The sequence below is a fragment of the Lutra lutra genome, chromosome 8, assembly GCF_902655055.1.
Source record: "Lutra lutra chromosome 8, mLutLut1.2, whole genome shotgun sequence".
In the NCBI taxonomy this organism is placed as follows: Eukaryota; Metazoa; Chordata; class Mammalia; order Carnivora; family Mustelidae; genus Lutra; species Lutra lutra.
In genome coordinates this window covers 143,388,833-143,415,969 of record NC_062285.1, presented here as the reverse complement: position 1 = coordinate 143,415,969, position 27,137 = coordinate 143,388,833, and positions in this window count along the sequence as shown.

Genomic DNA, 27,137 nt, shown 5'->3' with positions numbered 1-27,137 from the left:
CACAGGCTCCAGCAGGGGTCCTGGGCAGAGCAGGGGCAGGTCAGCCAGCCGGTGTGTGCGGAGAGTCAGCTGCGTGCCCACACCCACGTACATCAGCGACGCTGGGTCAGAACTGCGCGTGGAGGTTTACGGGGGTGTCAGCCGGTCTCTGCCTCCTCCTGCCTTCGCCCACCAGCATTTTCCTACCCATCACCCCATCCCCCCATCACCGTCCATCTGACCGTCTGTGTGTGGTTTGTCCGCTAGGACGGAAGCAGACGTGTGAACCCGACCCTGGCGGCCTCACGTCCATTTTTATCCCCTTACCTGGGACGGGTTTCCTGTCCTTGTCGCCACACGACCTGCACCGGCAGCGTGTTCACCTGGCACCAATGAACTCCGGGAGGTGGCACGGCTCCCTGTGCAAAGGCCGTGCCAGGCACGTAGGAGGTCTGGATGGATGGACGGACGCAGGGAATGCAGAGACCGCCGTCACCCTCCTCTCTTCAGAGTGGTGGGGTGAGGATTGAGACGGCAGATCCCAGGGTGGAGGGTTGGAGTGGCTGGGGCCGGCACCCTCCGGGCTCTGACCCTGCATCCGGAGGACTGTCCCGGGCGCTCCATCTCCAGGGAGTCAGAGCAGGTCCCCAAGGAGACTTTCCCGATCATGTGACTGGGACACGAGGAAGAAGACAGGTGAGTGAGCTACAATTTGCTAAAAGGATTTCACTAGAAGCACATTTGATTTCCATGAATAAAACTTAGAATCAGAGGCTCTCGGAGCTGGATGCGGCCCGCGGGGTTAACGGCTTCCACCATTTCAACTTCCAGACCGGAGACGGCGCCTGGGAATCTGTGGGTGAGCCCAGGACAAACGAGTCCTTTCAGTCGGGTGCTGTCCCCACCCCTCACACTTCCTGCATCCTGCCTGGCCCAGCATGGTGACCGCTGAGGGGCAGACGCAGGGCATGGGTCCTGCTGGGAGGGGCCCCCTGCGCAGGAAGGTCCGGCCTGGCCATTGGGGAGGAGACGATTTCCATGACTGTCTCCTCTTCCCTGGCTGATGCCCTGTGTCCCCAGAAGGGGAAGCAGAAACTGGACCCACAGGGGAGCCGTGCTCATAACCTGGGGGCGCAGCCTCGGCCGGGCTGACCCCCGCCTCCTCCCCGGCCTGGCTCTGCTCTCCCCTGTGTGGGCTGCTGGTAGGGACCTCTGTCCCGGGTGAGCCTCCCTCGGGCTGCCCCTCGGAATCCCCCGACCTGGCGGCATGTGGACCCCGTGCCTCCTGGTCTAGTGTCCCAGGAACCTAGAGACTCCACGTTTTCCCGAATGCCCTCCTTGGCTTAACTGGGAACTTGGGCTGGGGCTGCTGCTGCCAGGGTGGAGGGGGAGCTCCCGTGGAAACAGGAACTCTTGACTGGCTGGGCCTCAGTGCCCGGAGGTCACCTGCCCGTGGCTGGCCCCCCTCAGGAGCCTAGGAGCCTCTCTCCCTGGAAGGAGCTGCGGCTTTGTGGCCGGCCAGAGCCCTGTGACCTCCGCCCCAGCTCCCCATCACCCAGCACTCACCTCTGAGAGCACAGACGTGACACCTAACGGAGACGGGGTTGCTGAGATCCTGACGGAGACGGGGACCCTGAGATCACACTGGGAATGGATGCGGGAGACCATCACTGAGTCAGTGGTGCCCAAGCAGAAGGCCCTGCAGGGAGGGGCCTCCAGGGCTGCAGGGGTTGGGGGGGTTGGGGGGTGTGTGGGCCTGGGGGGAGGGGCTGCAGGGAAGTGGGTGTGGTGGGAGGGGTTGTGGGTGGGAGGAGCCTGGAGAGGATCCTGGGGAGGGTTCACGGGTGCATGGCTGCAGGGTGGGGGGCGGGCGGGGCTGGGGGAGAGGGCCCAGGTGGGAGGGGCTTCAGAGGAGGGGTGCAGCGGGGTGGAGCCTGAAGGAGGAGGAACGAGGCGGGGCAGAACTGTGGGTGAGGGGGAGGGGGGAGAGGTCGCAGGGTCATGGGAAGTGGGGGTGGGGGCCCTGGAGAAAAGGGCTGGGGGGGGTGGCCCAGGGAGGGGCCCAGCGCTCCCTTGTTCAACGGGAAACCCCGGGGGAGGGGGCAGTTTGAAGGAGCCGCTGTGCTTTCTAACAGATTGTAATCGCTCTTTTATGTCATGATTGTATTACTATGTATCATTACTCAATTGTAACAATAATTCTGAGGACAAACACATGGGAGAAGTCAGGATTGTGGACAAATACGAGGAAAGGAGAAAACTCAAGTCTGTCATCTGTCTACACCGAGTGTCAGCAACCGAACCCCCCGTGAGGGACGCGCCTGGCCGAGATCTTAATTAAAACAAAACCCAGATACCTGCTGTTTGCCTGAGATACACATAAGAAAAAGTAGATGTTGAAACGAGCGGAAATCCCGGCACGTGCAAAGGAAGGAAGAGAAAGAAGGCGCGTCCCTCCGTGTCCTCGCGCCGGTGGCACTTTACTGGGACCCGACAGACCCGACCTGAGCAGGTTTGAATCTTTCATGATTCAAACTCAGAAATGTAATTTCTGAATGAATTCTACCAGCCTCCACGTTGTGTGCGCGAAAATACAGCAGCTAGATACATAAATAAAGCGAAAGGATTGCAGGTAAGAAACCGGACGGAAAGAGCACCGAGGGGAGGTGTCCGTCGGTTTCAGAATCAGGTGAATGTCTTGGACGGAAGGGCAGACAGACGGAAGAAGTAAGAGCCGCATCCACACCGGGCGCAGAGACCGGATCACGCCGTCACAGCCAGTGACGTTTTGGCTGACCCTCCGGGGCCACCCCATCTTTCCCGACAAGTACCCGTAAGTATAAAAATTGGCTCTGGTTTCACAGCACTTTTCCTCCAGGTCGAAGACAGCGAAATAAAAAACGGCTCGTGGAAGGGTGAACTCTGCAACGCCGTGTGTGCCAGGCTGCGGGCAGCCCGGGGCTTCCCTGACGCCTGTGCTGGGGTGGCCCCTGCTCCAGCTGGGGTGACAACAGGGAGCCGTGGGAGCTGAGAAGACCTGGATGCTTGGATGGGATTAAAAATGAAAATGGAACATTAACAATTGTTCAGGGAACCCAAGAAAGGAAGGAGAAATGGGACGGAAAGTGTTGGCATGATGAGAACACGTTACCGAGGAGGTAGATGGAAACATACCAGTCATTCTGTTACAAGCAAATGGTCCGGACAGACGGACCGAGGGCGTGATCAGAACACAGAGGAAAGGTCAGCCCAAATCCACACTATCTACAAGAAACTCCCTCCCACCATCATGATAAGCCTCGTTTCATGGTGGAAGGATGGAGCAGGACGTGCTGTGGAGACACGAGTGAGAGGAAGCAGGAGGGAGCGGCTCCGTTAGCAACCGGCTGGGAAGACGTCAAGAAGCCGATGGGAGGAGGAAGCGCACACTGCGTCCCGGTCACGGTCGAGGGTCAGCTCACCCCAACGACACAGCAGGTGCTGAACGCCCGTGCGTCTGAGAAACCGAAGGAGAAACGGACAAACACTTACAGTTGGAAGCGTCAGCGCTCCCTCTCTGCGACCCACAGACGGAGCACCAGGGAGGCCCAGGTCCCGAGGCACCTGCCAGCCGCCAAGAGCAGAACCCTCAGCCCTTTCCGCCCCCAGAGCGGTCACCACGGCCGTCCGGGGCCTGGCTTACGGAACAAACCTTAACAGAATTTAAAGAACCAAAATCATGGAGAGTGTGTTCTTGGACCATAATGGAATTAAATTATCAGGCAGAGAAAAGTAACAGGAAAGTACCTGAACCCTTGGAAATTAACTAACCCACTTCTGATTGAAAGGTCAAGACACGGTCTCAGTCGAAATTACAAAATAGTTTGAATTGAACGAAGATGAAACTATTTCATATTCAAATTTGTAGCATCGTAGCTAAAGGAACACTAAGAAGGAAATTTGTGGAATTAATCACTTACATTAAGAAGAAAAAGGGTGTATAATCAATGATTTTAACTTTCTACTTCTAGGAAAAAAAGCAAAGAATTCACAGCAAGTAAAAGGAGGGGGAAAGTAGGGAAGAGAAGTCAGTCACATTTCTCTGCAGTGGCAGCAGGTCGGAAAGGGGACCTCGGAGACGAGGTGAACGGGACGCATGTGGGATCTCACACAAACCGACAGGCACGGTCACGGAGGATCTCGTGAGGGCAGACACACCCAGCGCCGGAAAAAATGATAAGTTTTCCCCCAAAGTTGTTTCTACAAATTTATATTAAGTCCTGTTAAAATTGCGGCACTGTTTTTTGGTGGGCATGGGTGAGCGGATTCTAAACTTCACATAGAAAGACAAGAAACTAGAATTCCGAACACAAAACTAAGTCTGGAGGATGTCGTGCCCTTATCACGAGACTCGCTTCACGCCGACATCAGGAAGCTGCCACGTCCATGAGGAAGCGAACCCAGAGGCCACGGCGCAGGGGGAAGCCCTCCGGCAGACGGACGCTGGCGATGCGCCTCCAGCAACGGCGTGGAGACCGTTTGGTGGGAAAGAACACTTTCTCAACAAAGGTGTTGGGGAAATTGGACGTCCATTCATCTGTTCACAAGAAAAAGAAAAAAAAAGGAGCCCTGACTTAGCTCTCGCTCCGGTCGCGGAAGATAACCCCAGACGGGGTGAGGACGACGTGTGGAAGGAGGCGTGGAGAGTCCTGTGACCGGGGGGGAGAGCTCTTGGGTCAGCCCCAGCGGCCCAACGCACGGGAGAGAACACTCGAAAGACGAGAAGTGATCAGAATCGATACCACCGGCTCTCTCAAGGAGACTGAAGGAGGGAAACACGAGTTTGCAAACCACATACTTGACAATTCCTTTTCCCTGGATTCTAAAGGGAAAACGCTCGAAACTCAACAGGGAGAAAACAAACAATGCTATTTAAACGTGGGCAGAGGACGTGGACGGAGGCATCCTCCGAGCAGGTCAGGTGGCAGCCGGAAACAGAAGGGTTCACATGGTTAACCAGGGTTAGCGGGAACGTGGCGTGGAGCCCGGCGGGGTGGCTGTGCCGGGAGCCCCTGGCGGGGACTGAATGAGGATTGTGCAGATTGTGACCCGCTGTGGTGAGGACACAGCCTCCCTCACGGCCTCTTCACAGCTCCCAGAGCCCCTGATCCCCGATCCTCACTGTTGGGGGATGGCGACGTGCCCGAGAAAGGGCAGCCCTCGCCCCAGGTCACAAGCGAGCCACAGACAGCCACCAGGGTACCCGGTAAGCACCTGGTCCGTACAAGGTGGTTGGGGTGGAGGTTACTGCCTTTGGGGGGGTCATTTCTGAGTGGTTCTCTCAGAAGTTGTCCTGGGCAGGTGGAGCTAGAGTGTGACACTCCGTGGAACAGGTGAGAGAGAGACGAAGCCGTGTGACCGCACTCGTGTGGCATAGAAGAGGAAAGGGAAAGATGAGGAGATGCAAACCCGGAGACAGACTCTGAGCTCTCGAGAGCCCCGATGGCATCAGAGAAGGGTGTCGGGAGATGGGGACATGGGGATGGGGACAGGGGGATGGGATGAAGGAGGGCACTTGTGATGTGCGTGGGCGTCCCGTGGGACTGATGAGTCACTGTATTCTACACCTGAAACTAGTATTATGCTGTAGGGTAACTAACTGGGAATATGATAAAAAAAAAAGAGGATGAGGACGAGGGGGAAGGGGAGAGGGGAAGGAGTGGGGAGGTGGGAGGAGGAGGAGAGGGACCAGCATGGGGAGGAGTGCAGGGCGGGTGGGGAGGGGAGGAGTAGATGCCCCGGGGAAAAGCCAAGAGGGAACTTAGGGCAAGAATCCCAATTCTAGGTCCTGTTCTAGATGTCCGGACTCTGGATGTGAGCGGGTCGTGACACTTGTGAAGTGTCGGCCGGCGACTGAGAGAAACGAGATTGGTCGTTCTCCTCCCTGTGCCTCGGGCCCTTGTTACAGCGGCTGAACGTGGGACAGGCCACACCACCTGCTCGCCAGGACAGGAAGGGGCCGGGCTCGTCACCCAGGACGGAGCGCAGGCCCGTGGCTCGGCGGCTCAGGCGGACCGTGGGCACTTTCTTCTGGAGTCCCATAGACGTTTGCCACACACCCATGTCGGCATTTCCCTGAGACAGATGGGACTCGTGTCTTCATGGGATGCGCATATGGATGCCACCACGGCCACGCGTGAGAACCGTCCACGTGTTCCCGACAGGCGAGCGGGCAGCAGACGGGTCCGTCTTGTGGTGGGAGAACAGGCTGGACAGCACGGGATCCGGGCCCTGGGGTCTCAGTGGGGAGCCGCTCGGCCTCTCAGAGGAACCCACACGCACACGAGGGCCTGAGTGTGCAAGGGAGACGTGCCGAGCGAGACAAGCCTCCTCTGTGAGGCATTTTCAGTGACGCTGGGAAAAGCATAACGCAGAGAAGGGGGTTGAGGGGTGGAGGTACGGCCACAGGGAGAGGCTCCTGGGACTCCTTCGTCCCGACCGTCTCGGAGGTCTTGAGAATCCAAACACGTGTTAAAACCTGTCACTGTGCACACGCATTTAATGTCCATTTTACTGTACGTTCACTTAAAACGACACCGTCCTCCTGCAAACGTTATAAAAAGAGTCTATTCGAATTGAAAGGCGAAGCGTGTTCTTCTACTGGCAAATCTAGCGTTCTCTCGTCACGTACGTTAATGTTTAATTAAAACGTCGGTAAGCCAAAAGGCAGCGTATTAAGCACGATATTTAAGAACAGAACAGAGAAAGACTGCGGCGGCGCGCAGGGAGCGCAGCGCAGAGATGGGTGAGCTGGAGACTGAAAATCACCACATGGAAGGCAGCGCCTTGAGAAGGACCCGCACGTCCCCACCGAGACCGGTGGGGAGAGAGACAAACCCACAGCTTGCGTTTTGGGGACTAACACAGGACCGTACCTCAGAAGCAGCCGAGATTAGAAAGAGAACAGTTGGAATAATTTAGCACCAACAAATGATAAAAATCAGGTGAACTGGGCAGACGACAAGAAGGACGACATCTGATGGAAGCAGAGGAAAGAAACGTTTAAAGTTCATTTTACCGATGAGGAATCTGATTCAGAAATAAAAGGTCTTGGGGCGCCTGGGTGGCTCAGGGGGTTAAGCCGCTGCCTTCGGCTCAGGTCATGATCCCAGGTCCTGGGTTCGAGTCCCGCATCGGGCTTTCTGCTCAGCGGGGAGCCTGCTTCCTCCTCTCTCTCTGCCTGCCTCTCTGCCTACTTGTGATTTCTCTCTGTCAAATAAATAAATAAAATCTTAAAAAAAAAAATTAAAAAAAAAAAAAAAGAAATAAAAGGTCTTCCCACAAAGAAATCACCATGCCCAGCTTCCGAAAGCAGAAAACCATCCATCCCCAACAAGACAGCGGCATCGTGAGAAAAACAGCAACGGGACGATGAGTGTCTGTGAGTAGAGACATAGCGTTCGTAATAACACGGCAAAGAGAAGGCAGTAGCTCGTAGCAAAGGGAGACGGTCATTCTGATCTGTTTGCCCCAGAAAGGGTGGGAAGTTCAACAGCAGGAATCAATTTTGCATTTCTCTATGTTAATAAAACAAAGGAGCAAAACGATATGCTTCTCTCAACCGATTCAGTTAAATTGTCTCATAAAACCAGATGTTTGAATAATAAAAAATTTACAATAATATAGAACATGGATAGTTCGCAGTCACAATCTAAGAAACCGCACGTACACCAGTTTGGGGTGAATTACTAAACCCAGAAAAGCAGTAAGAGCTACGCGTGAGGGGAGGTGCGCCACAGGCTTGGGCTAGGGGCTCTGTCGCGAAGACGTTGACTTCCCTCACACTAGGTTATGGAGCTAGCTTGTTTCTAATTAAAAATCAAAATACCGACATCGTCTTCCTCTTCCCTTCTTCTTCACGTTCATCATCTTCTTTTCCCCGAAGGAGAAACGTCCCCAGCAACTGGTGAGCTTGCCCATGGGCGTCGGGGTGCGGGCGTGCCTGTCGCCGGCGCACGTCACCCCGCAGCACTGGTCATGCTCACGGTAAAGAAAATGGAGTTCGATCCCCGTTCACGCCGGGAAGAAAAATTCCTTCTGTTTGGGTTAAAGGCCGAACGTAACAGTAACGGACGTCAGAAGTCGACACTGGGGGTAATTTCATGACCTTGGGAAGGTCAAGAGTCCTCACGGGGCACAGGAAGTACAAACTGGGAACCAGTCCGACGGGTTACATCATCCCGCATTCAAGCCGCATCGCTTGGCGGCTGATCTGTGAGGACCGGGAAGACGCAGTTTGTGAAGCGGGAGACCACGTGGGGGACGGTCGGTCGGAGCTCAGGAGCGCAAGCCTGACAGCGGAGGCTCCAACACAGGGTGCCCAGCGCCTGCCGGACAACGAGATGGGCACGAAGACGCTGAGGGACCCTCGACATCCTTCATGAGCTGGGACACGGGGAGTGACACGAGACTGCGTCACACACACATGTGCACGCACCTACTCACACCCATCGGCATGTCCACACCCGCACGTGCATGTCCACACCCGCACACGTGCAGTCCACACCCACACGTGCATGTCCACACCCGCACACGTGCAGTCCACACCCGCACACGTGCAGTCCACACCCGCACGTGCATGTCCACAATGCACCGACCCCCACACACGTGCACATGGCCACACATACATGTCCGCACACACGTGCTCCGACACCCACACACACGTCCACACATGCATGCGTGCCCACACAATTCATACACACACCCACACACGGGCCCACACACGTACACATGCACATTCACGCACACACACACAGACCCTTGCACACCTCAGTAGCCAGGATCAGTGAGTGACAGCCTGAGGCAGCAGGGCTGCCACACACTGTTGTTGGGGTCCCCAGACACCCAGACACGTGCGTGGCGAGCAGGTTGGCCGTCCTCTTGTTGGCGTGTGCCCTGGAGAGTCACGGGTGTGCACACATTCGTTTGTGCAGCCGTGTGCGCAGCAGCCGTGTCCGAGGGGGTAGATCGGAGGCTGTCTCGAAGCCCGCGGCGGTGGAAGGCACGAGGACAGGGAACACGGCGGCCGGGAACTTAGAGAGTCTGAGCTACACATATCAGGCACTGATTATTCTCAAAAACACAGTATTTGAAGGAAAAACAAAACAAGGCACAGAATCTAGTCTGCTGCGTCCGTTGATTATGATGCTCCAAACGAGACAACGTGAAGAATGTTATTCATGGGGTTATGCAGGGAAACAGCCTTATCCGGACAGCAAGGGAAGGTTAATGCAAACTTCAGGACAGATTTTATCTTGTAAAGGACAAGCACCTTATGGCCAAGGGGGGTGAGAGGGGGGGTGTTCTTCCTCCTGTACCTGGTGGCGGGCGAGCGCTTGTCTCTGTTCTTATCATTAGTTCCTGACATGTGGGTGCCGGGGGTTCCCACGTGCTGTAGCTGTGTTCCAGGAGCGACGTCTCAGGGGAACAGCCCACTCGTGGCCACATGCAGAGAGGGAGGGAAGGTGGCGTCCGGTGTCCCCGCTCCCGACGCAGCGCCCTCCTGCCCCCAGACGTCAACACTCTGCGTGTTGGTGATGGTACACAGATGTTCCAAGACCCACGTTCCGTGGTCGTAGGTCAAAGAGATGCAGAACGGAGGACGTGCGCTCCCGCTGTCCTGGTGGGTCCGGATCTCGGCAGAACAGCCACGGTCCCCTTCCACCTATCCTTCCGGAAGAAGTGATGTGGATGCGGGTGGTACCTCCATCCCCATGTCACAGGCACTCGCAGGGACGTGCTCTGCTCGCTGCCGTCTCTGCATCCGCAGCCCGGTCTCCACGGTCAGAGCCGGTCGGAACACGGATGGACGGGTGTATCCGCCTGGCCACATGTGGGCCAGATTTCTCCCCACCTTTGTGATTTCTCAGCAGATTGTCCACGACCCTCGTCCCGTCTTGCCTTAGTGTTCGCTCACTAATAGACCTGTTTTCTGGCTCCACTCCCGTTTGGAGAAGTTTTCTGTGTTTGAGAAGAGCTGGCTTTGTTTCTGAGCGTTTCCCCAACAGTGTGGATGCGTGTGTGTGTGTAAAGGGACAAGACAGGCCACTCAGATCCCTGGACGCCCGGGGGTTCTGAGCCGCGGTCGCAGGGAGGAAGACGGCTGCGGGAGTGTCATGGACAGCAGTCGGACGGCCTGTCCTCAGGGCAGGTGAGGCCCCCATCCCCTGTGTCCCCATGCCCAGCCCGGGGCCTGACCGGTGCTCGTGTTAGTGCTGACGGCTGAATGAACGCGTAGGACGCCCCCCAGAGCACAGTACGTCTCATCTCACTTTGCAACGTGACTGTGCACGTCTGTCCCATCTGTTCGCTCAGCAGGCGTGTCCCGCGCTTCAAGAAAAGCAACTTCAGAATAGGTCAGGAGCAAACCACAGCCCTGACCCTTGGCTCGACATGCCGTGAGGAAGAGCGGGGAGGCAGAAACCGAACCCACAGTCGTCCCGCAGCCCCGGCTGGGGTTTGGGGAGGAAGTGGGTCATATTTCAGTCGTGCATAAGATAACCCAGAAAGACTAACAGACACCTCCACGTCCGCCACCCACGGCACACCCAGAGCTGGTCATATTTGCTTCTGGTTCTTACGAAGACACGCGTTTCAAGGAGCAAACGAGTACGGTGGGGCTGGCCTGCGTCTTCCCACTGGTGAGTTTCATACTTTACTGTGTGTCTCTATTTAAAAATTACATTACATTTTGGTGCCTTACATTGTAAAAGAGATCATTGCCTCTTGGGACTTTGTCCTTTCCCTCAGCCTCATGGGTGGATTTAATCCTGGGTTGTGACGGAAACCGTGTGCCGTGTCCCAGGGATCCGTGCGCCCCTTCTCTGCGGCCTATCCCGGTGGGCTCTGGTCACTGTCGTTCGTGCCACGAGCGCCCCTGCCTGCTTCCTCATGAGAGTACCTTCCGGTTGGCCATCTTTAAACGTGCTGCTGTCCCCCCAGAATTACTTTGAAAATCCCCAATGTGTGTCCCAAGTTTTCAGATTGAAGTCCAAGTTTGTGAAGACGTCATAGCTGCACAGAATGGAAACTGTGATGTGGTATTTTGTGTGTATGTTTTCTCCACTTCCATCATTCATTGCATTTCTGGAAAATACCATGGTGGGCAAGGCCTGCCGTCATTCCAAACACATCAGGCCCGTCCAGCGATGCTCATCTCAGGAAAGTCTGACTTTTGTAAACACAGACGCACTTCTGTACTCTGGCTCTGAGATACGGACTTTGATACCGAGACAGAGACAGAGACGGGGGGAGGAGGAAGAGGGAGCAGAGGATGGACATGCTGTCCTAGGCAGGACGGGGCTGACTCCTTGCATTTCCTACAAAGCCCCCGAGGGCACACATCACAGTAGGATTTAAATCTGTGATGGACGAGCGTCCTGCTTGGTCTGGTTTGGGGAGATGGGGTTGCCCTCTCACCGGGTGGTGGGAGGAATCGTGGAAGGAAGGTGTTTGCGTGGGTGACCAGTGGTTCCCTCCACATGGTGCTGAGACCCAAGTGTGACGAATACATAAACAGAGAAAACAAATAGTGAGTGTAGAGATTGGAAAGGCTGAGGGGACCAGTGCACCTTTCACAGGAGTTCGTGGCTGAAGACCCTTGACAAGTCTGCAGACGGTGAGACCCACTGGCCCCCGGACGTGGCCAGCATCCCAAAGTCAATGACACTGTTTATTACGTTGGCCACAGACAAGTAGGAAATTAAATAAAGAAAACAGTATCATTTGCCATAACATCAAGACCACTTTCAAGGTGTTCTGCAAAGGAAACACATCGGACAAAAGTATGTGGTCCTTCTACACCGAGAAGTGCAGATATCACAAAAGTATGCTGTTGAGGGAAACCAAGACGTGGACGGATGGGGGCTCGTCGCGCTCTTGGGCGGAGGAATTGCTGTGAAAATGCAAACTCTCGCCTGAATGAACGCGCGGCCCGGTTTTCAATCTCCGGTCAAAATTCTGGCAAAACCTTGTCAGGAAGCTGAGTGAGCTTCTTCTAAGGTCTGCTTGGACACGCAGCGAGCCTGTGCTTAGCGGCCAGATGCCACCGGCAGGTGTCTCAGGCTCCCTGACCTGTGTCACTGTGGTGACTGATGTCACCTCCCCCCGCGGCCCTCCTGTGAAGGTCCGGGACCCCTTGCGTCGTGTGTGAGTCCCCGGGAATCATGGCACCAGGCCTTCGCTCTGTGAGGGTTTTTTCTGTGGGCTCTGATCAGGCCCCGACCTGACACCTCTGAATCCTTCCCACCTGACTGCTCGGCGCACCTGCCGAATGAACAAAGCCCACGGGGCCTGGGTGGTCAGTGTCAGGCATGTGTGTTCCCTCTCTGCCTGGGGGGGGGGGACCCAGAGATGTCACCCCTCTGTCCCAGGGTCCCAGCCACCACCACACAGTGGTCTAGAAACTACCTTTACAAGCCCAGGTTCTCCCCCTCCAGCCCCTGACCCTGCCTGGGGTGGGGAGGTCTGTCCTGGGAGCACTGGACTTCTCAGGTCGGGGGACCTCGGATGATGGAGGCTGGCGGGAAGGGGGAGCTGCGAGCGGTTACAGGGCTGGGCGGCCTGGGCAGCCGGGGCTGCTGCTCATCACAAGCTTCACCCGGTCCTGCTGGCCACGCTGTGGGCAGAGGGGCCTGGGACAGTAGCTGGTGGGCTCTCCCAATGGAGGACAGAGCTCTCCAGGGCAGCCGCGCACAGTGGCCATGGGAACACACAAGTCCCTGCTCTGGGTTCCCCAGGGAACCGTCCCAGGAAAGACAGTCGTTTGGGACTCTCCCTGTACCCCAGGCTCATCAGCATGTGGTTCCCGCTGAGCTGTCCTCCACACGTCACACGAGGGAGCACAGGGAGGGTTATGCCTGCCCACGGGGCAGAGAGCACACAGGCTGTGCCCAGATGCCAGGATCCGGATGCTGGGATGTCAGGATGCAGGCATGCGGGGGATACCGGGAATGCTGGGATGCGGGTGTTGGGATGCAGGGATGTGGGGGTGTGGGATGCAGGATGCAGGGGTGTCAGCGTGCAGGATACGGGGCAGCTCACCAGCACTCCCTGTCCAGGGCAGTGCCCCGAGAGGCAGCGCTGTCTCCGCAGAGAGAACACGACGGAAGGGGGTTGGTGGGCACAATCTGCGGCCGGACAGGACTGCAGGGCTTGAAGAACCCGCCCCCTTCACTAACTTCGCCTCCTGCCAGGTCCCCACTGGGAAGCCTCGGGGCCGGGAGCCTCCTTGGGGCCTGAGCGGGAATGTGGCACGTGTTCTGTGACGCGCGTCATGCGCCAGGGGCCCAGGCTGGCTGTGAGGCGGGCAGCTGTGCAAGTCCAGGCTCGCAGGACAGTGTGGGGGACCGGTTGGCAGGTTGAGAGAAGCTTCCCGAACGGAGGTGCCTTGGCGAGGGCCTCTTCCCACTGGCTCATATCACAAATGGGGAGACTGAGGCCCAGCAAGCACTTGCCCTGCCTTACCCCAGAGCTTGGGTGCCCCCAGTCCCGGAAACCTCACATCTCCTAGTTTCTTAGTGAAGGGATCCAGCCCCGAAGTCCCCTGACCAGCGTCTGGTTCCCTGTCCCCCAGGATGGGTGAGGTCGGGAAACCGAAGGACCCGGTAAAAGTCTTCTCCTGGCTCCCTTTTCTGCTTCTGTCCTGGCTGGGACCTGCACCCCACTTTACCCAGACCTCAGCAAGCAAACAGTCTGTGTCCAGCTTGTACGGGACAAGGGATTAGTGATTTCTCTCGAGCAGGTCCCATCTGGGGGAGGCCCGGGGAGCGTGACCTGGGGAAGCCCTGACACGTGTATTCCAGACCATGGAGAGCCACACCCAGGCCCCCTGGCTCCCAGGAACGCCCCCGGGTGCCCATCTTGGTTCTAACCTGCTCCCCGATGCTGAGAGGATGCGTCCACCGGACCACCACCCTCAGTAGGAGCCCCAGCCCCAAACAAAGATGGGACTCTCTCTCCTTTCCTCCCCGAGTCTCCCGACGCTCCATCTGTGTCTGCCCCATCTACACCTTCCGTGGACTCTGCTCTCCCCTCTGCTGGCTCCGGTGGGATTCTGCCCTGTGCGTAGCCAGGGACCCTCTTGGCTGGTCCTGGCTTCTCTGCACACTTGGCTCCCCTGGCATGTAGCTTCCCTGTGGCGGAGCCCAGTGTCCGCCTGCCCCCCGCTGGCATCTCTGCCTCTGCGGTCTGTGTGGTGACTAAGGACGCCCAGGACCTCCCCGGGGTGTGGGGCTGCCAGAGCCTCTGTAAGCAGGGCTGGTGGACACGGAGCGCCGCAACCCACTGGGCACGCGCCTTTCATTCTGTAGAAGAGGGGGAGAGAGAGAGCAGAGAAATATCCACAAGGGCTGGGCCCGGGACCCCCCGGACACTCAGGGAGCGTCACTCCCGAACCACTACAGAATGGCCGAGGACGGAGCTGATCAGCAGCTGTGTCTCCCTCTGGCTGGGGCCCTGGGAAGGGGCCAGAGGGTCCCTCGGCTCCATATGGTCTTCGGAAAAGGGGTGAGTGTCCTGCCACCGGCTGTGTCCCAGTCTGGGTGGAAAGCCCGGGTGGACGCTGGGTGGGTTGCGGCCACAAGCCCTGGTCCGATCCACATCGAAGGTCCTGGTCGTCCGTGTGGCGATTCGGGAAATTCCAGCCCCCGTCTTCCAACCGGATGTGAAGGTCCGCTCAGATCCCTGCGGTAACCGCCCCCGTTCCCACGGAGCGGCCTCGAGCCCAGTGCCCGGCGCACACAGAGCCCGGCTGCCAGACCGCTCTTCTCCCACGCGGAGGGCGAGAAGCCACTGAAAAATCCACTTACGGCCGTCTCCGTGAATCTTCATTTTCGCCTCTGCTCCTCCGAGCTGGGAGTCTGGGCGCAGAGTCTGCCTCCATGACGGCTTCTGGGGGTGGCGGGGGGTGGTTTCAAGGTCAGGAGCGCCCGCCCGCCACCCCGTCCATCTCCCAGTGATTGCCCCAAGAGCCAATCTCCGGGCCGCACATTCCCAACTGGGAGCTCTCTCAAGCATGAACTATCAAATTATTGTCAATTCCAGCTGATTTTCTAACAGACAATGGAAAATCTTCCATCGACTTCATATGTGACTTTTACCCACTTTCTTATTTATTCAAAAATAGCAGAGAAGGTCACGGGCCTGGCACACGCAGTTAGATCTTTGCTGTTTATTGAGTTTTTATGCTTGGTTTAAAACTGAATTACTGGGGCATAAAGTGAAAATGCATTATGCCCTTCAGGAAATCTGTACATAAAATAAATTGTATTATGAAAAGCAGAGAGCCGTCTGGGAAGCCCAGAAGAATTGATTAGGAGATCAGAGTGCCCACGAGGACACGTAATTAGCCGTCCTTGCCATCACGGGTGTGCTCCTGTCACTCGAGGCCGTCCCCCAGGAGCACATCTCCGTGGACGCCAGGAAAGTGGTTGGCATGCTGGGCATTGATTGCAGGTGCAGGGAGGTGGCCGGACTGCAGCACCCCAATCCTCGCACCGAACCTGGTGGGGGGAGCTCAGAGGAGACGAGGCCCCAGCTGCCCCCAACACTCCAAGTCCATGGGTCTGGAGTGGGCTCCGGGGAGAGGCAGCTCCAGAGGTGACACTGGTGTGTCCAGATGGCAGCAAGGGACCCGGGGGCACAGATGGGCCCCCAGGAGAATGTGGCTGCGGGCAAAGGGTCCGTGGAAAGGCCACAGTCCACACCTGAAGCCGGGTCCTCTGTATCAGGTAAGTGCAACACGGTGTCGGGAGGAGAGTGTAAACTCCTCTCGGACCGTAAGATGAGAGAGAAGGTGGTCCTTCCCACCATTCCTGTTGTGTGGCAGAGCTGGTATGTGCCCCAGGCCGCCTCCCCAGCCCAGCACGGGGTCTGACAGCGAGGACCCCATCCATCATGCTCGTCTCAGCCGAGGTCCTCGTGAGGAACCCCTGCAGCAGAGCGGGGTCCACGCAGTCTGGGGCTGTGAGCTCAGGAACCTGTGCGCCCCAGGGCCCACGTGTGCCGGCTGGTGAGCTCGCGAGGTCAGGGCAGCCAGCACAGAACATCCCAATTTCAGTGTTTCTGTTCACACGATTATAACGTGATTTACACAATTGGGACGCATGCCACGCGTGGCATGTGGCAGCAGCCGTGAAGAGCTATGGGGGAGGACACGGGGTCTGTGGGACCTTCTTGTGTTCTGCATGACCATGAGGCCTGGAGGTTGCTGGACGTGGATGGCAGCAACATGGGACATTTGGAAAACACAGCGTAGGTGCGACCACCACAGCCCGGTGTGGGGGACCCATGGCTTCCCCGGCCAGGCGCGCACCGGCCGTGGACTCTCGCCCAGATCCACGTGCATGGGCGCCACACCAGCTCTGCGGAAGAGACGTGCGAGACGTCAACGCCCAGCTGGGCCGGCGCGTGACCGTCTACGGGAGCGCCTGTGCTGCTGCCTTCCACGGTCAGTCGGATGCGGCCGCGGGCAGGACTTCGCTCCCTCCAGAGAAGTTTTACTGTTTTCCAGGAACAGGATCCCCTGCTGTCGGAGCCCTGTTTGAACGGAGAGACACCGCTGCGCGCTGCTCGGGGGGCTCACATGCACGGAACGGCCTTGCCACTTAACGAGGCGGTGGAGATTACGGTGAGGCTGGCTCAGTCCTGAAGTCTTCCCTTGAGGGAGAACGTTCCGTCCCTTGCCTGGCGTGGTTAACGGAGCCCGCCTGGCCTTTCCGGGAGTTTATGGACTTGGAACGGCGGGTGCTGCATTTACTCGGCAATTCATGAAATTAAAGCAGAGCCGTCTGGCTGGAACAGAGCATTGGATATGCAGAATGGCGTGTCTCTGGGGCTTACAGTGGCTAAACTTCTTAGCCTTAACCGGCAGACTTGTCGCTGTGAAAAGACACGTCGGTAACACCCGGGACAGACCGCATTTAATCCTGGGATGGCAGTGATTAACTCGGCAGTCAAGACGGATGGGAAAAACAGTCATTCAATCCATGGAATTCTGGTCGTACACTGCCACGGAGCAAACTCAGGGGATAAGCGCAGGATGACTGTGAATGCCGCTAACCACTGGACAGCCATGATGGTGACGCTGAGTCATGGTGGTTATGATGGTGATGTGAGGGTCACGGTGCTGACCATCATGATGCTGACCAGTCTTGATGATGACAGTGACACTGAGTGTCGTGGTGACAAAGGTGATGTGTAATGCTGAAGGAAATGGTGACCAGACTATCACACTGGCAGTCATGGTGAGGATGAAGGATGATTGTGACACTGAGGTCCGTGATGATAATAAGGATGATGATGTTGAGGGTTGGGGTGACAGAACGAGTGGTGACACTGAGGGTCACCGTGTTTATGATGATGGATGATGGTGATACTGGGGATCACAGGTGATGATGATGTCACATGATGCGTGGGTCATGGTGACAAATGATGGTGACCCACATGACATCACTTGTACTCCTGGACTCACTGGTTGAAGGTATGTTCATGTGGTCATCGTGTGATCCCATGAAGACATTTTTCGAGCTGGCCTTGCCTCTGTCAATGAAGTCAGTACGTTAGGTTGTGGCTTGATGCTCAGCCGAGTTTTTTTGATAAAAAGCAAGTCGGAATGACCTGAGGGCAAACCGAGACAGACAGTATAGAAGGAGGCAGAGAGAAAGGACACTGCAGGCCAGTATCTTTCATGAGCTTCGATGCAGAAATCCTCAAGGAAACATGAGAAGACTGAGTCTGTGGCGTACAGAAGGAGCCACGCTGTGTGGCTGCGCTCCGTGCCTGGGCTACAGGGCTGCGCTCCGTGACTATGCTCCGTGGTTGTGCCCCATGGCTGCACGGATGCAAGGCTAGCTCACCATCCCGTGCCCACCACTTGCCATCCGTCACCTCAACGGAAACGACACGAAAGGTCGCACGGCCTAGGAACTGATGCAGAAATTATGCTTGATGACGTTCGACACCCACCCGTGACAGAATTTTTCAGCAGAAGTGGGGCTGTTTAGCCTTCGCAAGGAGATGTCCAAAAACCTAGCATCACCAGCAAACCCCGTCACGGACGGTGGAGCACGCACGTTCCCGAGCTGGGAAACGGGCGGAGTTGTCTTCTGTCCCCTCAGTGCGCAGCAACCAAACAGCGCGCGGGTGCGCAGGAGGGCGAGACCAGTACCTGGAAGGTGCAGGAGTGCGGAGGGAAGAAGTGAAACCCCATGTTCTCGGGTATGGACAGTTTGACAGAAAACGTGTCTATGAAAGCCACAGACAAACCAACAAAACCAGAAATCCTCTGAACTCCAAAGAGAGTTCCGCTGGGCTGGAGGGTCAAGTCCAGACAATCAGCGAGGTCTCCGCTGAGGACGGCCCGCGGACAAGCAGCACCTACAGCAGCGGCCAAGACGGGAACTACCCGGGCGGGCACGAGCAGTGTGCAGAGGGTCGGAACGCCGACCATGAGAACAACGACGCCAGAGCCCTGGAAGAGTGCCGCAGCCACATGCTTGCACCCAGCCTTCCCCTAAATGTCCCTGTGGGTCCCTGTGTCCCCTTCCCGGGAGTTCCAGCTGCGCTGTGTCCTGACCCGAGGCACTTGGAAACAAATCACGATACATGGAACAGGTCACTGTGTGTTCCTCTCTCAAACCCCACATGGGAAGCAGCCACGGGGACAAGGGGAGTCATGGGGGACGAGCCACAGGGACAAGGGGGCCACGGTGGGAAGTAGCCACGGAGACAAGGGGCCACAGGGGAACGAGTGAGCACTTAGGGAGGACCCTTGGCTGTACACTGAGCTTCGGAAAAGGGGGTCACATGCTGGGTGTGTGACCTGACCAGCCCCTGGAGACCACATTCGGGGCCAGATGAGACCGGACCACAGCCACCAGGCCCGAGGTCCATTTGAGCAGGGGTCAGGTGAAAGGCCATGAACAGATCCCCCAAGAACGTCTGAAGAGTGAGGGCTGCGTGGGACGGTGAGGACGGAGACATGGAGGGCTTGGTGCCCCAGCAGAGGCCTGCCCCCTCCGTCCCTGGAGCTTGCCTGTGCCTGGATCCCTCAGCCCTGTGTCCGTGGAGCCCAGGACAGGACGCGTCCACGAAGAAGCCCCACGGGAGACAGACGAGCAGCACGGGGCTTCCCTGTGGCTCAGTGCCAGCCTGTCAGTACCTGGCGGGGAAGGCGGGAGGCCGGGGCCTGCCATTGGCCGAGCCCTGGGTGGTCCTACAGGTGTGGGAGAGGTCTCCACCGGCAGCTGGAGGTGGGAGGCTGGGACAGAGCACGCCCAGGAGCCCCAGCCAGCGCCGCACGGTGGGGGGGATGGGGGGCGACAGGAGCGATCACCTCGGCAGAGAGTTCACTCTGTGCCAGGGACCCTGTGCAGTCACTTTTCTGACCCTCGCTGTGACCCCAAGAGGCGGGTCATGTGGGATCTCTTCAGCTCCGTAGGCCTGTTTGGCCCCCAGAGATCTGGAATCCAGGAGCCGCCGCACAGACCCTTGTCCCTGCTGAAAGACTTCTTCCGTCTGCTCATCCCTGCAGGAGGACGATGGCACGAAGCTTGACCTCATCCCTGCTGTCCGCTCAGCAGCACCTCCTACGTCCCCACCTGGGAACCCTGCCCCAGAGCCGACCTTCCCCTTCGCCCCTGCACCTGCCGTCCCTCACCTGGGCCCTCGGAGACCCCTCCCCAGCCTCCCGTGGCCCGCAGGCCAATCAGTTGTCAGCTTACGGCCTTCCGGGCCGAGCTGTGCTATCCGGAGCCCCCGTGATTTCAGCCTTCGAGACAGTGACGCCTAAACCCCCACGAGGCTCCTCCCTTCCCGCCTCCTCGTCATTCTGCCCCCTCCCCCCCCCACAGCGTCCACGTGTGGGTGGGACGACCCGCTTCACAGTGACCCTCCTTCAGCACCTGCGTATTTAGACATGGCGTCCAGGGAGTACCCCCGGACCTGCGTCATTCAGGTCCGGTCCCCTCATTCTTCTGGAACATTCCCCAGCTTCCCTGGACCCAGAAACATCCTGCCCGAATGTCCCGGCTTGGGAAGAGGGCCTCGCTCGGGAGTGCCCTTCGGGGCTCAGCCCTGGAGCTTCCGGAAGCATCTCCTCCTCCTGCACATGCTGCTGTGCTCCTCGCTCCCGGGGGCCGGGACCTTGCTTCCGGCGGGGCCTGTAACATGGGGACCCACCCACGGTCCCTCCACTGCAGCCCCCCGCTCTCTCCTGGGTGGTCGCCAGAGACACGCCTCTTTCCTCCTCATCCCTGCCCTGGACTCCGCTGTCACCCCAGTGTCACGCAGAGTGGATACCCCGCCTTCTGCAAGGCTTTGCTGAGCGCTGCCCCCGAGACTGCCGGCACAGACCCCCTCCTCCCTCCTCCTCCTCCGTCTCCCTTTCCCTCCATCTCCCTCCTTCCTTCCTTCTTCCTCTTCTCCCTCCTCTCCTCCCTTTTCTCCCCTTTTTCCACCCCTCCCTCCTCCTCCCTTCCTCCTCCCTCCTCCCGTCTTCTCAGCATCCTGGACCCCGTGCCCCTCGTCCTTGGAGCACCCCTCTCCCTCTCCAGTCCCAGGGTAAACACACACCTTCAGTCACCGAACTCAGGATTGTAAACTTCGCTCCTGGTTTGTTCTCCCGAGAGCGCGTCCTGCTGTCAGACGCTCGGTACAGATTTTATCGAACACTTGTTTGATTTGTTTTCTGTGTCTTTCCCCTGGAATTTCAGGTCCTTGGGGGCGGGAATGCGCAGGTCCTGGGCTGGAGGCTGCCGCGCTCCCACAGCCTGGAGAGGCGGCGAGGACGAGCCCCTGCAGAGCTCAAGCCCCTGAACCTCCCTCCACCTGGACCTGAGTAACTGCATCTGTGAGCCGAGGGGCCGCTTCTCCCCTTCCGCGATGTCGGTGCCTAAAGCAAAGCCATATCCGCCTTCAGACCGGGTTCGGCTCTGTCCGCGCGGCCGAGGACCTCAGAGACGCAGACGGCCGGCAGGGTCTTGGGATCAGCTCCCGGACGAGGCTGATGGCAGCGGCGGGTTTCCGTTTTGCCGGTGTTAAAGCTTGGGTCGGGCGGGACGGGATGGGAAGCCCACGGCCGCGGTCCTCGCCCACCCGTCCCACAGCAGTTCCCCGCCAGCCGCCGACACCTCCAGACCAGCGGGAAGGGAGCCGACAGGCTGTGCTGTGACGACGCAGGGGGCTTGGAAGGTTGGCAGGTTCCCTTCAAACCTCACTGTGGCTGCTTGTCACTCCGACGTCTGGGAGCTGGAGCGGGCCCAGGTCTTTCCAGGGCCGGCTGTCCACACCAGCCTGCAAACCATCGGCCCATCCCGCGGTGGGGGCCGGCGGTCACAGAGGACCTGGCGTCTGGGGTCTTTATTCATGCTCTGTGGCAACAGGGGACAAAGACGCCCCAGATGCCAGTGGCATTTTCAGTTATGTCCCCTCTTACCCTTATGTGCTATAGGACAGCCCAGCCGTCCACGGGCCCGCTCTGCACATTCGGGTGTCCTAAACGCCCTCCAGACGCTGGCTTGCCCCTTCTTGCCCTTGTTCAGTCAGCAGCACCGCCAGCTCGACGGCTGCCGTGTGGGGGCCGCATGGAGCCCGAGCCCCGTCTGCACAGTGTGGCAGTGGAGGAGACACGAGGCCGGGGTCCGGAGACCGGCTGGGAGTGGCTCCCCACACTGTGAGCAAAGCTGGAGCCCCTTAGACAGGGCTCGAGTCCCTGACGGCAGGGGACCGTAGATGGCCTAATGCCAGGCCCCTCGCAGCTGTGCCCACCAGGCTGGGTCAGAGCGCCCCGGGGGCCCAGCCCCGTGACCTCACCCCTCTGCACGCGACGCGTCCCCCCAGGCGTTCGGGGACTGCAGCCTGGGCATGAGGCCGGGCCAGGAGGCGTGGGACGAGCGGACCAGCTTTATCGACCAAAGGGTCACTTTCCTGCAACCCAGTGTTCTTGGAACATTTTCTGTATATCATGGTTTTTATTGTTACTGTTTTTATTGGTTAATTAAATTTTATCAGCCCTGCCCAAAGGGAACCATCCCCGTTGTAATTTTCACAGCAGGTGCGTGTGTGCCTGTGAGCAGGTGTGGGGGCACGCCTGTGCTCGGGGCTGTGCTCGGGCCTCTCTCCTGACCCGCGTGTTTGTGCCTCAGGATCTGCCGTCCACACCTTGCCTGCCTGAACGCGCCTCGTTCTCACCGCCGAGGGCTCTTGCTGGAACGGGCGGGTGTTTGCACACGTGCATTTTCAGTTCACGGTAGTTGTGTTTGCCGAAAGCCCCTCCCGTCTGCCTTTGCTGGCAGCACCGTCCTGGAGATCTGCCAGGACCCCCGTGTCGTCAGGCCCCTCAGAGGCTGCTCTGCACCACAGGGGAGTGCACCCCACTGGCCCGGTGCCCTATACTTCCCTCCCGCACGCCAACCCCCATGGCGCCTCAGCCAGTGTCCCCCCCCGCCCCCAGACAGCAGGATGACACCCGTTAGGCTCCCAGGTACCCAGCAGGTGCCCCGCTCCCCCCACGGTCCATGGGCTGGGGGACCTGCGGTGCGGTCCCCCACCGCCCACTGCTTCTGCAGACGGCCCTTCTGTTCCTCTCACGGTTCCTCGAGCTCCTTCTAGATTTTCAGGTAGCTCTCCCAGCTCTCCCGGGGGGTCACCTGCCTTTCAAACTGCCCACGGGGCCTGCGCAAAACAGACGTCCTTAGTGTCACTGGGGACGCGCTCGCAGCGAGGGCGCCGCGTCTCACGGAAGGAAGGGCGAGGACGCTGAGCGCGTGTGAGGCCGCGTGCTTGCGCCCGTGTGATGCGCTGCTGTACACGCGCATGCTCCCCTCCCCCATTCGGGCAGACAGTGCGGCTCCGTGGTGGCCAGACTCTAGGGAGGGGGAGCCTCAAGCCCGAAATGCTGGTTTTGGCCCCATATGCGTGTGTGTCTGTCCCCTTGCCTACTTCTCACAGTGACTTGGAGAGTCCCGCTCCTGTTCGGCCATCCTGAGTCCACCCCTGGGCCCTCTGGCCTGGACTCCACCTTGTCTGGGCATCGTATCTCTGTCTCCCTTGGTTTCCACCCTGTGGCAGCTAAGCCGGGGTCCTGGCCCTAGGCTCTCCGGCTGCTGAGGTCAGAGGCTGATCTTCCCGTGACAGTGCTGAGGGACAGCGTCCTGTGACACTCAGGGAGGGAGAGAAGCAGCAGACAGACCCAGAAAGCAGGGCCCAGGCAGAAGCTCAGGTGCCCGGAAGCGAAGGGAGGCTGCTGGCAGGAGCCACCTCTGTCACGGGGGAGACCACGTGGCTGGCAGTGGTGGGGAGGGGCCGAAGGCAGAGGAGGTCGCCTGTGCCGGTGAAAGTGGCTTCACACCTGCACCCGGTCAGCGCGTCTCCTGAGCCCAGTTCTGTGCGGACGCCCGTCGGGGCCTCGGGCTGGAGCAGGACTGCGGGGGTGGGGGGAGACCCCGGAATCCGTGTCCGGTGCTGGAGCCTGCCGCGGGGACAAGTGAAGCGGGGGACAGGGGAGCGAGAGAAGACGGCTCCGCTCTCCTGGGACCTTCTCTTGGGAAGCTCTGGGCCTGGCTCTGCAGCTGGCCTCCTATTGGCCGTTCCGCCCCCAGGACCCTTGGGACACTCGGGACCCTCGGCCCTGAGTGGCCTCACGGGCAAGGCCAGGCTGCAGCCAGAGCTCACGAGCTCCAGGCCCTTCCGCCTCCATGGCTTCAGCTGCTGGCAAGGGCCCGGCGGTGTCAGTTCCAACTCCGTCAGCTCCCGAGCTCTCCTCTGCGGCCGGCACCTGGCCGGGGCTGCTGGTCTCTTGGGGCCAAGACTGCTTTTCAGGACAGCCCCCACCACAGTGGTAACAGGATTCCTGAGTGCCTGTGGAACCTGTGTCCACGCCACCTCCACCGTGGCCTCCGTGCTGCCTCCACTGTGGCCCCGGTGCAGACTCTGCCCGCGGCCTCAGTGTCCAGCGGGAGCAACAGAGAACGTGTGGCTCTTCTTCCCGTCCAGGGGAGAGCGGGAAGCAGCCCGCCAGGGTCATGGAATCCAGGTCCTAATCTGTCCGTTCATTCCCTCCACTGTCCCCCAACCATGCAGCGTCTAGGACCCTTGGGTCACCTCCCTTGGAACGGGCACCACATAGTCCTCAGGCAGGAGAATTTTCTGAAGCTACTGTTTTCACGCACTGAGACGGGCCAGAAACAACGCGGAACAGCAGAGACGACCCCGGGGATCCGCAGATCGCAGCCGAGCTTCTAAGGCCCCGTGCGCAGAGAGCATGGCTCTGTGCTGGTCTCGGGTGCCCCATGCCTTGGCTCTTCCTCCCGCACGTGGCGACATTCGCACTCGGCTAGAGCTCACAGGAGAACGGGCGGTTTTTCCTTTCAACCCCCACTTTTGAGCAGTGGCTCCTTCCAGAGTCAGCACCAGGCCCTGGATCCCTCTGGCCTCTGCTGCACAGTCACCAGGTCCAGCGACTCCAGCCCCAGGGAAGCCCTGAGGGCAGGGCAGGGCGGCCCAGGATTAACTAGCCTCAGCCTGCGCAACCCCTCACTTGCCCGCAGCTCAGCCTGAGGGTCAGGGTCCAGAGAGCTCACAGGCTCCGGTTCCTCCCAAGGGCCTTGCTCTGCACGCAGGCTGTTAAACACGGCTGCTTCTCCTGGAAATCCGCAGGTAGGAGCAGGCAGCGTGCCAGTTGCAGGGACCAGGAGGGCGCCAGGTCTGGGTCGTGGCCACTGACAGACCCCACAGCGGCTGCGGGGCCGGTGCGTCCTAGGATGTCGTGCTTGGCAGCCCGGGCGGTCGCGGCGGGGCGGTGGAAGCACTAGCGGTCTCCTTCTGGACCCTGCAGCAGCATTAATGAAGTGTCTCTGCAGATGCCCAGCTCGCCCTGGGGCCAGCAGAGTGACCGGGAGGCTGCCCACCATAAGGGGACTGCGCGTCGTTAGCTCTCCTGCTATTGTTAGTGTCAATACTCATCTGCGCTCTTACTCATGCGTTAATTTTCACTGAGCTTTCTGTGAACTAGACTGGGGGGTGCTGGGGGACGAGGGTCCACCACGTGGTCCAGCTTCACCCCTCCCGCTGCAGGGAGACGTAGGGGGGCCCAGATCAGCAGCCGGCAGAGACGGACCACGGCTGCCCCCACCCCTGTGGGCCCCCACGGCCCCTCTGAGACCCGCGCCCGGGAAGCTGAGGCCCAGGGCTCTGGAGAAAGTTCTGCCGCCAGGACCCTGGCCCATGGGTGCGCTCAGTTAGGGCCGCTGGGCTTCACACGGAGATGCTGATCCTTGATATTTTAATAAAACAGTCTTTGGTTAATCCGTGTTCCCTGAATAGTATTCCCTAAGCGACGTGCCGACGCTCACCGGGTCTTACCCCGTCCCAGCCAGAAGCCGTATTGACTCATCAGATTTGTCAGCTGAGTAACTGACGAATTAATAACCCCAAATTCTGGACGGTATCAAGGGCTGCTGATGCGTCTCTGTGGGGTCAACGAAAGGCAGAGCACAGTCGGCGAAGGAAGCGGTCTCCAGGCTCATTAATTGGGCGGTCTGCGTGCGCGGCCGAGTTCCAGCCCGAATAAGTATCGGGAGGTGTTCAGGCCCCTGAGGTCTTGGAGAAAGTCAGTTACAGGAAGGCTTGTGTGGAAAGCTTTAAACCTCAGCGTAATTACCACAGAGCTCACTGCAGCGTAATTACCACGGAGCTCACCGCCGTCTGACTTCCACTAGCCCAGGGTCGGACAGTCCCCGTGCTGTCGCTCGCCCAGGTTAAGTGAGTTTGTTTTTTATAATTGCGTCCCCAACACAGCTGTGCAGACAACAGCGATGAGATGCGGGCTGGAGCCCTTCTGCTGCAGACGCTTTCTCCGGAGCCTTGTCCTCCCAAGTCACTGGATCTCCTCCCGACGTCCTCTCGGCTTCCAAACAGAGCGCTGGCCGAGCACTGGGCGCAGAGTGCCGGCGAATCTGGGGCGGCGCTGAGATGCCGGGCTGCATCCGTGTTGGTGCCCTGGCCGCGGCGTTCTAACACCATCTCACAAGATGTGCCGTCGCGGGAAACCAGGGAAGCGTCACCCGGGGTCTCTGGACGGTCCCTCTGATTGTGGATCGCCCTACGATGATCTCCACATACAACACTTAGTACAAAATGCTGCTTCCCATAACCCTAACTGGGACCCCAATGAGCCCACTGCATGACGAATTTCCCTCAAAATCCTCCCGGAAGTAATTGCAGGGGCCCCAGTACAAACACGTGAATACACAGGAATAAAACAGAAACAGAAAGATTTGCGTTGTGGTTTTCCCTCCCTCACTTCCACTCGACTTTTTACAGATGTCACGTAACAAACATCTCCGTTTTTGAGACGTTCCCAATGCTGCTGGGAGATACTTGGAGACCCTTCTCTCCCCACATGCACATCCTAGATGCCAAGGCAGCCGTGGCCCCTGCTCTGCTTCCGGCTGGCACTCCCGGCCGTCCACACTAGCGTGGCTCTTGGGCCAACGTCGCCGCTCTCGGCTCTGCCGGTAGAGCTCCCTGCGCAGGTGGCCCTCGCGTCCCTCACGTGCCTGCTGCAGCGGCTTCGGGCCCCAGGGGCCGAGCAGGGGAATGGCCGCAGAGACCGTCTTGGACGACACAGCAGAAAATATTCACCCCCCGGCCGTTACAGAGAAAGCTTGCTGACCCCAAATTAGAACGTCAGCTCGTAGTAGCCCTCTGGGGCAGGATCCTCTACATTTCTCACTGCTCTGGAGACGTGAGATTTGAGCTCTTTGTTTCCCTCCCGGCGGGGCTCTGGGAAGGCAGGTGGGATCCGGGCTCCAAGCTTAGTACCTGGTGCCGACATCCCCTACCTGGCTCAGGAGGGACACCCGCCCGCGCCTCCTCTGTTGCGCCTCTGCCCCCCGTCCCCGCCCCCACACGGAGCAACAGTCCTGCTCTCCCAACATGAGATCTGGGTCTGAGCAAGGGATTCGGAGGTGTCGTGGTGGTGAAGAAAAAGAAGGGGCAGAGGAGGGAAATAACATAAAACAGCACTTTAAATAGAAATCAAGGAAATATAAAGAATGGTATCAGAAAATACAAAGAAATCACCTTGCCTATAATCGGGCTAAACTCAACTGTGAAGATAT